Below are 16,283 nucleotides of genomic sequence, written 5' to 3'. Positions count from 1 at the left end.
ATTCAAGAAGAGGAAAAATATAAAATATCAGAAAATTAAAGTAAGGGCGTTTTGTTTGTTTGGGGGGTTTGTTTATTTGGGTTTTTTAACTAAATGCAGTATTTTAATTATAGAAGTATTTAAAATGTCTGTGGCAGCAGAGAGAGTTTTAGGGATTTTTTTATAGTAATATAAAGAATCTATAAGAAGGCTAAATTTCTTATCTACTTAATATTTTTTCTATAATAATAACTATATCCTTTCTAAAACAGAACTCAGAAACAACATATAAACAAGAATTCTTCTTTCTGTTAAGGTTTTCCAACCTTTTTCCCCATCCGTCCAGTTTTACCTTATAACATTTTTAACTATTTCCCTGCTATTAGAAAGGTTACCTCTCAAAACAGTCAGCTATCACAGCCAAGCAGTGTGTAGAGCTAATGTCAGAAAGTGAACGACTGAATTCAAACAAATAGCTACACTCGTATTTTTATCTTTTCTGGTTGATTTCTTATTTCTACACTCTCAGCTCCAATAGCAATGCAAGATTCTTGCACTGATGTAAAGCTGAAAATACTTGAACTTTGTTTTCTCTTTTTTTAGCTCTTTAAAAAAATGAATATTCAACAACTAGAAATGTTATGTATTGAAAGAAAAAGTTGGATATTTTTCAGATTTCATTAAATGTTAATGTACCTAAAACAATTTGGCACCAGAGTATTCAACCTTAAATTCACTCAACTTGGTACAGTAGAATGAATTATTAATGACCTAATTGGTAAACATTGATTTGTAATGTAATTACTTGTTTAATGCACCATTTTATGTAAATATCAGACCAAGACCTAAAACTCTGCTACTTTTAATAAATTTTCTTTCATCAAATACACCCACTTGTTGTATATACTTATATAAGAGAATATCTCTTCATTTTCTTCTTTAACAAAGTTTCTTTTGGAAACATTATATGTTTCCTAAACAATGTTTTGTGACATCAAAATTCTGCAGGTATATTTTCCCCACCTCTTTTACTACCTAAATTTTGACATACCTAGACACAAAGGTTATATAAGAAAAAAAGATGTATTGACTTAAAAGAATATTCAAAATGTGTAAACAGAACAAACAAACAAACTAAAAGGAATATATTAAATCAGGTTTATGAAACCTAGAACTGGTAGGGAATACAATGCAATGTCCAAAATCCAAAAGATACAGAAGCCACTTATTAATAATTTCTTATTTCCAAAATATAAATCACACTTGAATTAAATCAATATTCTCTGTAGATAGTCTAAAAATCAGTGTAATTTTGGTCTATCCTGTATAGGGAGATTAACAGATAGGCACATGCATACTGAAGTGCTTGTGAAAATGCTAGTATCCTTGTCTGTTAACATTTGTGTGCTAAAATACACTTAGTTCAGACAAAGGTAAAAACTTAATGGAAGAAATAAATACAGTGAAAGTGAAAAACAGTATCTTCCTTAGTTATCTGATATAATCGACTACACACCTCATGTTAGAATGTATGTTAAAATGCAAAGATCGTTATACTTCAACAGCTAACATCATCATTACTTTTATATCTTGGCTTTAATAGATCATTGCTTTAAATGAGCATCACAAAACCAATGGAGCTTTAGTCTCTACATTACATTTTCTTCATAATCATTTTCAATTTATTTTTTTCTTGCATGTCATCATTTTAATGTAAATCTTTCTTTTTCTTTTCAATAAAATGAAATGATTAAGTAATCCTGCTTTTTGCATGATTAAAGATGACGGATAAGCTTGGGTGGATAAAAATCAAGGCTCCTAACAGAATCTGTGCACCTCGTATGTCAGAATCCTTCCAGCTTGTTCAGTGCTAATGACAGGAAAAATTAGCACGTCTGTGAGTTGCCTAAAAAGAATAACAAGCTACCTTTAAGGACCTAACCATATCTCTACACTAAATTTTAAACAGTTGTTTTCCATAATTTTCTGTAATTAGCCCTGATGAATTGTTTTGAAACTGATTAATAGAAAAATCTCTGTTTAGAGCAATAATAAATGTTCATTAAATCTATCAGTGACTACTGTGCTGTTTAATCACCACCTTTGTATCAGATATGACACATTTAGAAAATAAAATACAAAGAATACAAGGATTGCTGAATATAGTACAAATCTGATGAAAAACAATGATATATTTTTATTAGCCGGTCAGGTCTGATTTAAAGAACAGGAAAAAACCTCCAAACTACTGATTTTTACCAGTGTCTCTTTCTTTCAAGAGCCCTGTGCAATACGCATTCATCCTTTTCTGAGACAAGAAAACTAGAAAGGGGATATTACAATACAGCACATACATACTGCCATCGCCTCTAGACATATGACCCAAAATGATGCTAAGAAGTCTCTCTCTGACCTCCTGCTAACCAGCCTCTTGTGATTAATTCAGCATGTCCTTGAAAGTATCTGCTAGAGATCCTTGTTTTTTTTAATTTAAGAGTTTCTGAAGCCCACCTATAGTTTCACTGATGGATTTTTATTTATTTACTCTTTTTTTTTTTTTTTTTTTTTTTTTTTTTTATCAGAGGAAAAGCATTAATCTATGAGCAGAGGTCTGCAGTAACAGAAAAGCACCACCTGCCTAAGCATTCGCTAAATAGGACCATAAATACCACAACATTTCCTGACCTAAGTTTCGTAGACATCTGTATCATGGTAACACTGCATTTCCCTTCTTTGACAGATGAAATTACTATTCTTTGATTTTTTTTCTCTCTCTCTCTCTCTTTTTTCTGATTATGTTCTGGATGGCAAAATTTGGGCCACAAAATGCTAATTTCTAACCTAACACCATGACAGCAATCACAGCCATCACAAGGATGGAATAAAGAGAGCAATCTAACATCCAGGGATATGAATTTCTGATCAGTGGCTGGCAGACTGCCGTGAAAGCTTACAGTAATCCCATTGGACAGCTAGGGTTGATGAAGCCTGGGAACAGGCAGCCACAATGTAGGTAGTTCACAATTGCAAGCATTTGTCCATAATTTAAAGCTATATGAGAAGTGGAGAGTATTCATCTGAACAACAAGCTGTAATTTAACTAGAGTAACATTTACACAGTTTTTAACCCATTAAATCCACCTTTTCTTGCACTCACATTCCCTCTGTTTAATGCCCATTGTAAACAAAAATCCTGCACATTAAATGAACATATATTTTTAGCATTTGCAGAGATCAAAATAATTTGGTAAGATTAACTGTTACCGTATATTTGGTGGAAAATAAAGGATTTATTGTTAAATCTGAAGTCCTGACCATGTAAAACCTTACTGAGGTGAGTAGTCCCCCTGAAGTCCAGGGGACCAGTTCCGCCACCCTGGCTAGCACTGAGTAAAATCTAATGTATAGACTGATCATGCGATTAAGGTCCTTTTCAAAGTAATAATGCCTCAATCACCCAGTGACGTTCCCACCAGACAAAGACTAGCCCCACTGAAGTCGAAAGGCTCTGCAAATGGCAGATACTGACGCAGGCTTTGAGCTCTGCCAGACGAAGGGGTTTCTCTACTGGGCTTTAAAACTATAGCATGAATTGTAAAGCGTTGTCTCCTGCTCGAAAGGCTCAAAATGCATCCTTCCGCAAAACCCAAGCACATTCCTTTCCCTCTCCCAAATTCAGCCGTCATTAATTGTCATTCTTCTATTGTGTCACAAAGCCTTTGCCGCATGTGTAGCACTGCTGCCAGGATTTACAAAGCCCAGACACGATGCCGAAGCTGCTCCCAGCGAAGACATGTCTACCCAGACACAGGAGCACAGTGACAACTAATGACACATAAAAGTGGGCAGGTGAAACTGCCACCACTGCACACAGAGCACAGCGCAACCACAGGCAAAGATTATCAGAGAAATAATAGAAATACGTGAGAGAGACGCACTTGCAAACGTTTTCTGATTTCCTACAGAAGCTGCACAGCAAAAGAGAAAGATTCACAGCCGCAGTGCCCCCAGCAGCCATGAAAAGAGGGAAGCTGGACCCTCCTGCGGGCACAGAGAGTCATGCCAATGACTGAAATGGGGCAAGTTTCCAGTAATATTTCACACTTGTAAATTACTATTAATACGCACAGAAATAGTAAAAGCCCAAATGCTAAGAAAATGCCAAGTGCAAATGAAAATGTTAACAGACAGAGAGCAACAAGCACAGGATCTCTTGAAGGAGCTCAAAAAAAGTTATATTCACTCTGTTTATTAAAGAGAGAGGTTGCTTCAAGTTTAGTATAATACAGTGACAGTCCAGTTCTGTGTGCCTCACAGCACTCTGAGGCAAACATCACTATAATGATGTGGATGTCGTGGAGCAACTGAGGTAGTTTTAGACCCAGAACTCACTTTTCGAGAGTTTCATCTGTTTTGAAGATTCTACTGATTTGTGAGCTGGTTCTAAAAGGGAAAAGGTGAGAAGTGGGGAAATTACTACTGTAACCACCTGCAAATATTTATGACAAAAATACAGTAACTGCAGTGAGCTGGGTTTTGTTCTTTTCTTTGTGCTTTCTTTTGTTCTTCCCTCAGTCCTTTTTCCTGCTCTCCTCCTCTTCCCTCCTTTCCTACTAGTTTCTTCATAGCCCCATTCATGTGTTTTCCTTCCAAATTAATTTTTTCACTCATTTGTAAATATTGAATCTCCCTCCATCTGTTCCCCTTTTGCAATCATTAAATAAATTTCCTCCTTTCTTATTCCAATTATTTTTTTAAGCTCTCCTCAACCTTCTTCATGACCTTTCCTTTCCCCATTGTTTCATGATCATTTCCATTTCACGCGTCCGAGACAGACTTCCACCAGTTTCCTTTCCTTTCAGCACAGCTCAATGAAATACAGCAGCCTCTCTGATCTGAAGTTGAGTTCTCTTAGCTTGTTAACAGGAGCACTTAACTGTAAAGCAGATGTATTACTCATGATAGTACAGGGTGGGAGGGAGCAGGAGATGGACACTAGTTGCAGCTCATGGCTGAGAGCAGAGGGTTCACTTCACAGCTTACCCTACTTAGGAGAAGGGAGAGACTACCTTTCTTAATAGGTGTCATCTGTGTACACACAAAGCTATGAAGCCTGTTGTGGTCCTTACTGACCCCCTCAAGGTACAGTCAGCATAACAATGAATTGGTTTATGTCAGAAACATCCACATTCATTTATGCAAAAAATCCCCCATACTTGTAATCTACTACTAAACTGGTCCTGAACAGGTTCACAAATGAGAGATGCTTGCCAGAAACCCCTCTGCCAGAACACGTACATGCTGGACTCTTAAGAAGTCAGCTAGACTGCATCACTGTTCAGCTATTTTATCCTCCTTATGCTGAGCACACTTTTGGCAACTAAGGAGAGGCAATCTTACCATATAACAGCAAATTGTATGTATAACTATTTTTCTATACTCCTCATTACTTCTAAGAATCACTTCTGCATGTGATTGTCCAAGAGGCTTAACCGTGCACTGTCAAGGATGTGCCTCAGAAAGTATGAGACATCAAAATAAAATGTATGAAGGTGTATGCGGATAAATAAATATATCTATCAGAATGACCTGTTTCTGATAGTCTAGCAATGACTGTCCCTTACAAAACATGACAGGAGATTTGAAAACTACCATCAACAGATTAGCATGTAGTCTGGCATTTGTTTCTTCCCCTCTACTGCACAACATAGTAACAGCGTCAAGTTCTGGAGAAACAGTGTAGGCCTGAGGGAAAGGAGCAGCTATAGACATGAAGTCCAAGACTGCTAAGAATGGACTCAATGCATGGTTTAAAGGTTTCCTTTTTCTCCAAGCTGCTTAGCAGTTCCTGAAAGACCATTTCCATTTTATGTTATCTGCATAATGTTTTAGATGTCTCTAGGTGCAGTTCACCTGCCTTGCGGCCTGGCTTCATAAACTCCTTTCCAATCCCACTGTAACTGGAGGATGTATCTATTAGCTGTTTAAGGAGAAAAAACACAGACATTTGTTGGAACAGCTTCCACTTACACAGTGTAACTACAAGTAGATCCCCAAGTAGCTTGACTATCATCAAACAGTATATGCAATTTATCACAAAAATGTTTGTATATGCATGACTGATGACAATGAATATTTAATGATTGCAAGAATGACAAATATGCACATGCAGACACACAGATATACACCTAAAAATCTGAATTACACCATGCAAAAAACTGTTATAATAAAGCTAGAAATCCCAAAGACATTTCCAAGAGCCAACGTATCATCCCTGGTAGCAATCCAAACGAGCTGCTGGCACAGAAGACTCAGTCATGTTTCCGCACAGCCACAAGAAAAAAGAGAAAAGCAGATAAAGGCTCAGACACTTCAGCAGCAATATCCAGCAGTGATACCCATTTTCTTTGAAACTTTCAGTAAGTCTTAAAATCTTAGTTCTCTCTTTCTGTTAAATGGGAAAGATAATACTCCCTCTCCATTCCTCGCAGCTATGTTGTCAGCCAAGATTCATTCACACTTGTGTAATGTGGTGATGGAAGAAATATAAATGTTTAGATAAATACATACAGAAGACACTGCTAGACACACATGTAAAATGTCATCCTCCCAAACAATCTGCATGGCTAGCTTTTGGAATTAATGAGTGGGGACAAGTGGGGTTGAATGGCTGTTTGAACCCAACCAAATCACAGGGGTTGCTATTGGCAACCACTGTAACATATGTCTGCTATTAACCTTCCAAATGCCTACAAATCTGAAGAAAGTGTAACATTCGAAGTCCATGCTTATCCATCAATTACACAAAGTCCTAACATAAAAAGCAAGTTTTGATCTGATACTTTTCCATTCTTCACCAGATATTTTTTTATATTGATTCCAGCTAAAGGATTTCGTAAAAGTACATATTCATAATCAGAAATTTAAAAAGTGATTTCAGAAACAACTGAGCAAGAATATTTTTGTTCCTTGCTATATTTTGGGTTGTCCTATCATTCAATTCAAGGCAAATTTTCTACATGTTAGGAGGCAGCTTCTTCTTCAAAACATTCCCATGAAATAGGGAAGGTAAAAACCAAACAAAGGTAACTTGACTCAGATTACACAACCTTTCTTCTATCCTGATGGCAGATCAATTCATGGGGGGGTGGGGGGAAGAAAAACTAAAAATCAATTTAAAAGCATTCCTTTTAATCAGGGTTTCAGATTATCATACAATCTCTAGGCACATAATAAGACATTCATTTCATCTATTTTATTGGAGGAACCACTACCACAATCTTTTCTGTCTTTTATAACTTCCATTTTCAATGCTGATAATTGTAGTTTGCTTCCAATTATTTTAATCCTGACAAGATTTCTAGCAAACATTACTAAAAAGCAAAAATGCAGGAACTGAAGAATGTGAACACTCTCAATGCAATTCCCAAGCAGTTTCAGTGAGTACAGTTAAACTGAAATGAACAGTGTACACTAAGTCATGCCCACAGCGACTTCCAGTGTATATTTCTAAGTACAAAATGATCAATTTACCTAAGTACACATTTTATCCTCTTTCTCATATAGGAAGTTTAATTCTTTCACATGTATTTTTGGTCTGCAATTCAGATGCCACAGTGGCAGACCTTTTCGTCAAAGGCATGCTTCTTTAATAAACATAGAATAAATACAGAGCTGAATTATCAAATAAATGTATACAAGGATACATGACTGCATGTATTCTTATATGTATGCATAAGGTATATTAAAACAACAATAAAAATAGTCTATACACCCACAACATGAACCCAATCTTTATGATGTCCCACACTGATTTCAATTGCTTCTTGTTGTGCAAGGGCTCTTGGAGAGTGAGATACATATAAGTTTTAAAAATTCATTAAGCTGATAGTTTCCTTTACATTTACTTTTATTTTTTTTAAAATGATATTTGACTTGGAAATTCATAGAATCATTTAGTTCAAATTTAGCTACCTGTAAGTGACAACCTTACATGTTCGTAAAGCCCTACAAATCACAAACATCACTTGGAGAAAGAGAGAAAGATAAGATGAAACAAGAGATTTAAACATGTCTTAGGAACTAACATTTCGTTGTACAGTAGAAAATTTGCTGAAGCCCCTTATAAACCCAAAACATTAAATCCTTGTGCAGTGTGTTTTATATTATATTTCTTCAAACTACGGTCAACAAATTTACATAGAGAATTCTGTTATGAACTGTACTAACTTGTAATATCCCACAATCTTACCACCTGTTTTCTCCTTCTGTGCCATTTCGCTGACATCTGGGAGAGTAACATAAGGCTGATAATATTAGCAGAATCAGTGGCATAATTATGCAGTTATCACCCACGTTAGGAAAACACATTTTGTTCCTATTCTAGGTCAAGTCATTATGAAAATTTTTACGCATGACTAGCAGAATAATTTGGAGAATGTTGTTTGCCCTGACATTTTGCTATCATAGTACCTCTAAAAGCGAGGTGTTTAAGCCTGTTAAACTTCACAATTATGTTTCAGCTTCTGGGTGCCACCGGACGGGTCATGAGAAGCAGACAGGCGAGTGGCGAGTTTGTATTTCAACACTCGCAAAGAAAGCGTTCCCGAAGCTGTTGTCTCCTTGGTAGGTGTTCAAATGACCTTTCAACAGTGGATTGGCACAAAGTAATGGTCAATAACAGCGGTTTTCTGTAGGGAAGCCTTCCACTCTGTCACCATGGTTTCCAGAGCTGAGAGCCCCTTAAAAGTAATTTTCAGCAAATGGGACAAAATCAGGAATTGGATGTAAATATTCTTTGTCCAGTATGTTAAATCCATGTGAGAGATTCCACAGCTCTACTTTCCAGCTGAGACCAACATGGATATCCTGGCTCGTACTTTAAGTTTAAATAAACACCATGAAAATGCACACAGTTTTACACTATTAAATGGTATCTAGAATGTTATTGTACATTATTATAAACAAAATACAGGAATGTCACAGTTGACTAAGTTCCTATCAATTATGAACTTAATTTTTACACACATTTAATACTTATCTCATTTCAGACTTTTTTATACTGAGAAATTTTCTTTTAAAGAAAAATGGTTTATACAGTTCACTTCCTGCCATAATCAAGGTCTTTCTAACCTGATATCTGAAGGTTATGCTTCAGTGAATAATTCAGTAGGTTAGTGAAACTGTGGCAGCAAAGAAAGTGCTAATCTTAGATGGAAGCTGTGAGGGATATTAAGAAACAATTGCAAAAAGTGACATATTTAATAGAGAAAGATTACTCTGTGCTACATCTATTTAATTTGAATTGAATAAATTTTGCCAGCATTTTATGAGATGCAGTCTGCAAATTATGTGAAACTTCATAGTGTCACTGAAGTCTAGAGAAAGAATAAAGGGTTTTTTTCCCCCTCAACCATTTTATGAGTATTGTGATTTTTGAGGACTTCTCACTCTTTCAAAAGAAATTTCAAAGGAACTGAAGAATCATTCACTGCAGGACTTTATTAATTTGAATTAAGAAAGAAGAAAGGGTAGTAAAAGGTGATAGTACTGAAAGATAAATAACAAGAGGCAATAGAAGGATCTTGTGTAATGAGACTTCTTGAAATAACTGAATTCCTTCTGGACTGTGACTGAGTGAGGCCAGATATGTTCTCAATCTTTCAGGGAAAATTTAGTTGATCTAGCTGAGACAAGCCTGAAAGTATGAGTAAGTGCAAGTGTGAAAAATGATAGGGGGCAGTTTTTGCCCTTAATCACCAAACAGATCCTTAATGCAAACCCAGTCCTGACAAAAATAATTTAAATCTATATTCATATTATATCTTGTATAAGTGGAATAGAAATATGATGCTACTACTAAAAATATTAACCTCATCCTATGTTGTTGTAGAGATAGACATTATTTTTAAAATCCTGCCTTTTTTTCTCTTCCAAACAAACATGTATACATTTTTGCCTTATGTTACTGATTTTGTTCTATAATCTATGAAAGTATTAATAAATTACACAACAGGGGTATCATCTTGACAAGATTTTTGAAAAAGACAGAATTTGCAACATCTAGTGAAAGACAACCAAAGACTTAATTACAAAACAAACCTTTTGAGAAGAGCAGAAAATATAATTTCTGCACACCAAGAAACATCTTGAGAAAGCAAAAAGATAAAAGATTCAGTGCTGAAAAAAAACCAAACAAAAAACAACCCAGAAAACATATGAAGCTGTGTACTATTGCAGTTTGTCAATTCAATTATATATTAAGTCTATATTTTACTAATTATGGTATAAAAAGTAGAGTCCTTTCCCAAAATTTTGGTCAGAAAACTTGCTTTCCAGGAATTTTGAACTTTGTCCCTGCACCACCACTCCCCCACCCCAAGTTATTCTGCTCCTCAATACAAATAGCCTGAAAGCTATAGATTTGCTGGTTTGTTGTTGTTAGTTGTTTGGTTGGTTTTTTTTTAATTTGAGAACAGTAACTTTTTTTTTTTTTTTTTAAGTACTGACATTATTTTACTTTTAAGCAGATGATAGGAAAACATAAAATAACACTTGAATGCTTTGGGAGATGCCAACCACAGAAACTAGTTAAATGTTTTGAAATTACATTTTGCAAGCTTGTTGATCCTGAATGCAGATTGTTTCATATTTTATTTTTCTCTAAGCAATCACATTATTCAAAACTGAGAGGAGACAATAACTCCTTCCCCCATACCTCTCTCCTCTCCAAGTGCAAAACTGGTAAAACCATTAGAAGTCCATTCTACAGGCAAAATTGTTCGCTCTGATCTGCATGGTGGATCCAATATTCCCAATGGGAATTCTGTGCTATGTGAATAAAGAGGCAAATTTCACTAATATTATGAAACGTAATAATTTAACTATGCATTCATTGGTACTGTTAACACAATAATTTCTACTTTGCCCATTTGTAATCCCCGTTGTCTGCTCCAAACAGACAGAAAGGACAAAATCTTCTGTGCACTTCAGAGAAAAAGAAAATTTTCTTGTATGCATGATTAATCTTATACTGAACAAATTCATATATAAGCAGGAATGGAAATAGGATATGGAGCATTTCACCTCTGCTATAGGTTACCAGATCAAGTCTGGTTCAGGTCACTGGTAACCTAAAGCTATTATAGCCTAATGGCCAGTTTGTGACCCACATGAAATGAGCTGGAATTATTTAAATTCATGGAAATAAATTGCTGTATGACAAAAACCCCACAAACACCACACAGAACAAGCAGCCTTCCTGCTAACATTAACAGCAAACAGTAAGTGCTGAACTGTAGTAGAGATCGGACTATCTTTTCACTTCAAATGGTGGTCATATGAGAAAGCTGCAGCAAGAAAGCAGTTGAAGCCTAGGAAAGGCAGAAGGGGGATGCTGTGTTTATCTATGTATCGTCTGATATGTGTACAAAGAGAAGACTTCAGTCTCAAGGCCTGTCAGTTCAGCACCTTTCACAAGTACAAAATGTCATGTACTACATACTGATGAAATAAAAGACAAAGGTGTCAAAGGAACCATTACACTATATTCTGGGAATGATCAGAGGATCAACAGCTTCCCTTCTAGATTGACACTATGTTAAACTATGCCAGCATATTTGGCCTGAACCTCTTCTTACCTGCCCGTTTTATACCATGGGTGGAACTTAATTTATCACAATAGCCTCACACTCTGTCAAGCAGAAGAGAAATTAAATACATATGTATTTCACATCTAGGTTATCTTTTGACTGTTTTTCAATAGACAATATGGCTGCATACATTCATGTGTATTAGGAAGCTGTCCTGGTTTTGGCTGGGATAGAGATAATTTTCTTCCTAGTAGCTGGTACAGTGCTGTGTTTTGGATTCAGTGTGAGAATAATGTTGATAATGCACTGATGGTTTAGTTGTTGCTAGTAGCGCCTATGCTAAATTAAGGATTTTTTATTTTCCCATGCTCTGCCAGTGAGGAAGTGCACAAGACACTGGGAGGGAGCATAGCCAGGACAGCTGACCTGAACTAGCCAAAACAATATTCCATACCATAGAGTTTCATGCTCCGTATATAAACTGGGGGCAGTTGGATGGGAGAGCAGATCGCTCCTCAGGCATCGGTCAGCATGTGGTAAGCAATTGCATCACTTGCCTTTTCTTGGGTTTTATTTCTCCCTTTTTTAACCATATTGTTTTTCATTACTATTATTATATTTTATTATTAATATTATTATTAATAATAATGTTATTAATTTCATTTTAGTCATTAACTAAACAGTTCTTATCTCTACCCACGAGTTTTCCTTTTTTTCCAAGCCTCCTCCTAATCCCACTGGGAGGGAGCAGGAGTGAGCAAGCAGCTGCATGATGCTTAATTGCTGGCTGGGGTTAAACCACAACAGAAGCTTACTCTTTCTTCTGTTACCAAAAAATAAAGACCATACAGATGCAGTGAGTAATCACACTACAGAGGATAACACCTTGCACTGAGAGGGCTACTCAAAGCTGGGAAAGCAATGTGTGAAAATACCACTGTTACAACTTTGCATCATCCTGCATATTTGTCTCACATGTATTTCTTCCATCGACTCTTGTCTAAGTACAGAGAATTATGGAAGAGCTCTGCATCTCAGCTACCATGAACTGTGATGGCCTCAGAGATACCAAAATATATTATCCCCTGGTATATTCCACCCACACCAGCTAATACATGTTGAGAATTCTCTGAGACCAAACATTTGAAAGATGCTCCTATCAGTACTTCTGACCTGAAATGTCAGAAATTACTTGATGTGACTTTCCAAATTGATATTTCAAGTGAAAACCTCTGTTTTGATTACTGAACTTGAATAATTAGTGAGGAAGAAATTTTTTTTTCTTTTTTTTTCCGTTACAGGGGCCTTTATAACCATAACTGCTGTAGTAGCAGTGTCCATTTGTTGAGTTAGGTTACCACATCCAGTCAAAATTAGATTAAATGGCTCTAAAAAGTTTAGATTCTTGCTTTCCTCACAACTGTTTTTACTAGTTCGCAAACCTCCAACAGCTTTGATTATTCCATGAATGTAGGCTAATTGCCTACAGGTCTCCCTGTATTACACCACTTACATAAATACAGTTACTAGTCTTCAAAGGGTAGCAAGTTAGCTTTTACAGGACCTAAAGTGAAATAATATGTAGCTTACCCTTTCCCAGACGCACCTTTTTCCTGGCAGGAGATTTCCCACATCCATTCCAGAAGCACAACTATAATGCACAGCTATAATGATGGTTGACTGCTGCACAGAGCCTCCTGCTGCTGACCAGCATGTGTTCCTGGTGGAATGGTGGCTTCCCACCCTCAAAAGGGGTTACTACTCTTAGGCTCGTGTCCTAAGAAAGTCTAAAAGATTGTTCAATTTTAATTATATTTGGTAATGCAAACCTTGTAATAACCTTTATTTGGACAGATGCCATTCCTAGGGCTCTGTAGCACAAATGGCAGCCTGAAAACAAAAAGAAAGGGAGGGAGGGAAGGAAGGAAGGAAGGAAGGAAGGAAGGAAGGAAGGAAGGAAGGAAGGAAGGAAGGAAGGAAGGAAGGAAGGAAGGAAGTTATGTTACAGCTAATCTCAATTAGTGTGTTCACCACGATTACACACAGCAAGAAAAACTTGTCATTCCTACTATATTGCCTCACTATGAGGTACACCTCATGCATAACTTCTCACCCTCTATGACATTTGCACATAGAACATACGTACTTCTCCATCTAAAATTAATATTCAAAATCAACATGCTTTGTGGAACAAGTGCACAGTACCAGAGTCACATCTGAACAGTTCACATGGCCTACCCCAGTCTTGTTAGTAATTTTACTCAGTCACACTATGACAGTCTCTGTTTCATAGATTTCTTTGTGACAGGTCATTTTTGGCGGGGCTCAGGTAGCTTTTCTGAAATTTTCTCCCATTTTCTGCAGTTCTTCCAGCCATTATCCTGCAAGCAAAAGGCTCTAAAACCCTCTTTCCTTTTCTTAAACTTACAGGATAGTTTAAAGTAAAAGAAGAAAAGGACAGAGACAGGCATTCTCCTGTTGATAAAATGTCATTTCAGAAGTCCTTCCATGCTTCCTACTTTAGTCTGACCTACAGCAGTTCAGCAACTTTGCCTGAAGTTTAAAAAAAAAGTCTAGAAAGAAATATGGAGGTTGTAAAGGATCACTTTGCACACTTAGAGCTGACCAGCACAAAAATTGGTGTTAAATTCCAGCTCTTGTTGTTGTTGTCATACATGGAGAGATGCAGTCACAGTAATGGTTCAGAAGAGAAATGCCTAAGTAAAAATACAGTCCTATGTTTCTAGACTAAAGTTTCTCAGGTATATTTATATTCTGACCTATTAATTAAGAAATAAATATTCAAGGTTTGCCACTTGAATAAGAATTTACAAAGAGTCCCTTGCATGCTCAAGCAATGCTGAGCCATGCTGGAGGTTGTGGGGGGAACACATACAATTTGGCACGTCCACCAGATGGGCCTACATTAGACAGGTATTTCAAAATAATCTCAAAGGTTTTACCAATCACAAGTAGGTAGGAAGACATCTGATTAAGAAGTCTGATTTATTCCATCATAAAATCCACCTGTGTAAAAAGGTGACAGCCACTTCATCAGCTAAACATTATTTTTCCCCAGTCTCCCTACATAACTCCCTGCATTCATAAAACATAACAAAGTCTAAAGTAACCAAAATTTTGTCTTGTGCAATGAAAATCAGATTTTAACTACTTCAAAATGAGACCATGCTGTATTGCAGACTGGGGACACCCACTGATACCTCCTCATCACACACACGCGCTATCATTACTATTACCATGCACGCTGCTAGTTCATCAACCTCTTAGGTCTCAATGCTGAAGTGCAAAGAAGAGGCAATCCCCAGTATAGAAGAGCCTCTGACCAGGATTCTTAAAACAGGTCACAGGATTTAAATACTTTTTCCAATGACATGTCAAAAATCAACCAGACTCTTTTTGGGAATGTCAAATTGCCAGTCTCATGCAGATCCATCATCAAAAGAGAATAATCTGATTTGCATAGGGTTTAAAACTACAGAGGACTTTATTAGTCAGAAGTACATCTCACATTTAATCAAGAAACAAATGGGAAGCCAGTTCAATCTCAGAACAGAAATCAATGCTGCTCCCACTAACCAGGTATATTACTTCTTGTTGAACCCTGAGACCCCTAAAGATGCTCAATTCAGCCAAGCAAGCTAGAGGTAGCAAAGGTTTAGATAGCGCCAGAATATCTTGCACCTGAATGAAGATTTTGCCAATCCTATGCCTAAGAGGGAAGGGAAAGGACATGCTTGGCCAGTTCGAGGATCCCACCCTCCACAAACATCCAAGGTCTAAAAGGACATCCATAGTTATGAACCTGAGTAACAAGCACAGGCACTTCCATTCAAGTAATGGTAGCCCTGAATATGCTGTCAACCCTAAGGATAAGCACACTTGTACATCTGCCACACCTGACTGTTCTTTTTTTTTCTTTTTTTTTTTTTTCTACCTTTCAGTGTTTAGAGGTATCCACCATTGGGGGTGTTGACCCTTTAAAAAGAGGACGTGATAACTAGATGCTAAAGACTGGTATGAAGGTGTTGAGATCCCGCTTCAATAAGCTGTCCAAGAGGAACACAAACAGAAAAGGAGCTTTCTGAAGGCTAAAAACTGTCCTGTCTCAGTTTTGGGTACTGAACTCTGCACTCACTGAGCTTTACATAGAAGACAATCAAATCCTTAATCTCCACCTGTCTCTGAATAATATATTGGCATTGTGTACATACTCAGCATTGCTCTGTGCTTTACCACTTTATTCATGAGAATAACAGCGGTGAAGACATAGCTTTTTCTTCCTGCCTTTTATATACACACACCTACGAACGCAGAAATACATACACATGCACACATATAAACAAATACGCTTAGGTATACAGCCACATAAAAATTCACAGTAAAGGCTCACAATCAAACAGAAAATTTGCAAACGCTCTAAACGTAACACGCAGGCTAACTAGACATACAACAAAAGACTTCTGAACCTTTATCAAATACAAATTAACAGGAATACATTTGAATTGTTAAGACGAACATTGCCTTTCAAATAGGTTCATCACTATTGCCTCCTTAGCATAAAGACGGGAAAAATATTGTTGCAGCTCCACCTAGTGGAAAATGGCGGGAAATGCAGCGAGGCCGCTCCGTCCCGGGGGGCCGCGACCCCCCGGGGAAACGAGCAGGCGGGAGCGGGGCAGCGGGGCGGCCCCG

The sequence above is a fragment of the Athene cunicularia genome, assembly GCF_003259725.1.
Source record: "Athene cunicularia isolate RWA chromosome 2 unlocalized genomic scaffold, athCun1 chr2_part1, whole genome shotgun sequence".
In the NCBI taxonomy this organism is placed as follows: Eukaryota; Metazoa; Chordata; class Aves; order Strigiformes; family Strigidae; genus Athene; species Athene cunicularia.
This window is presented reverse-complemented; position numbering follows the sequence as displayed.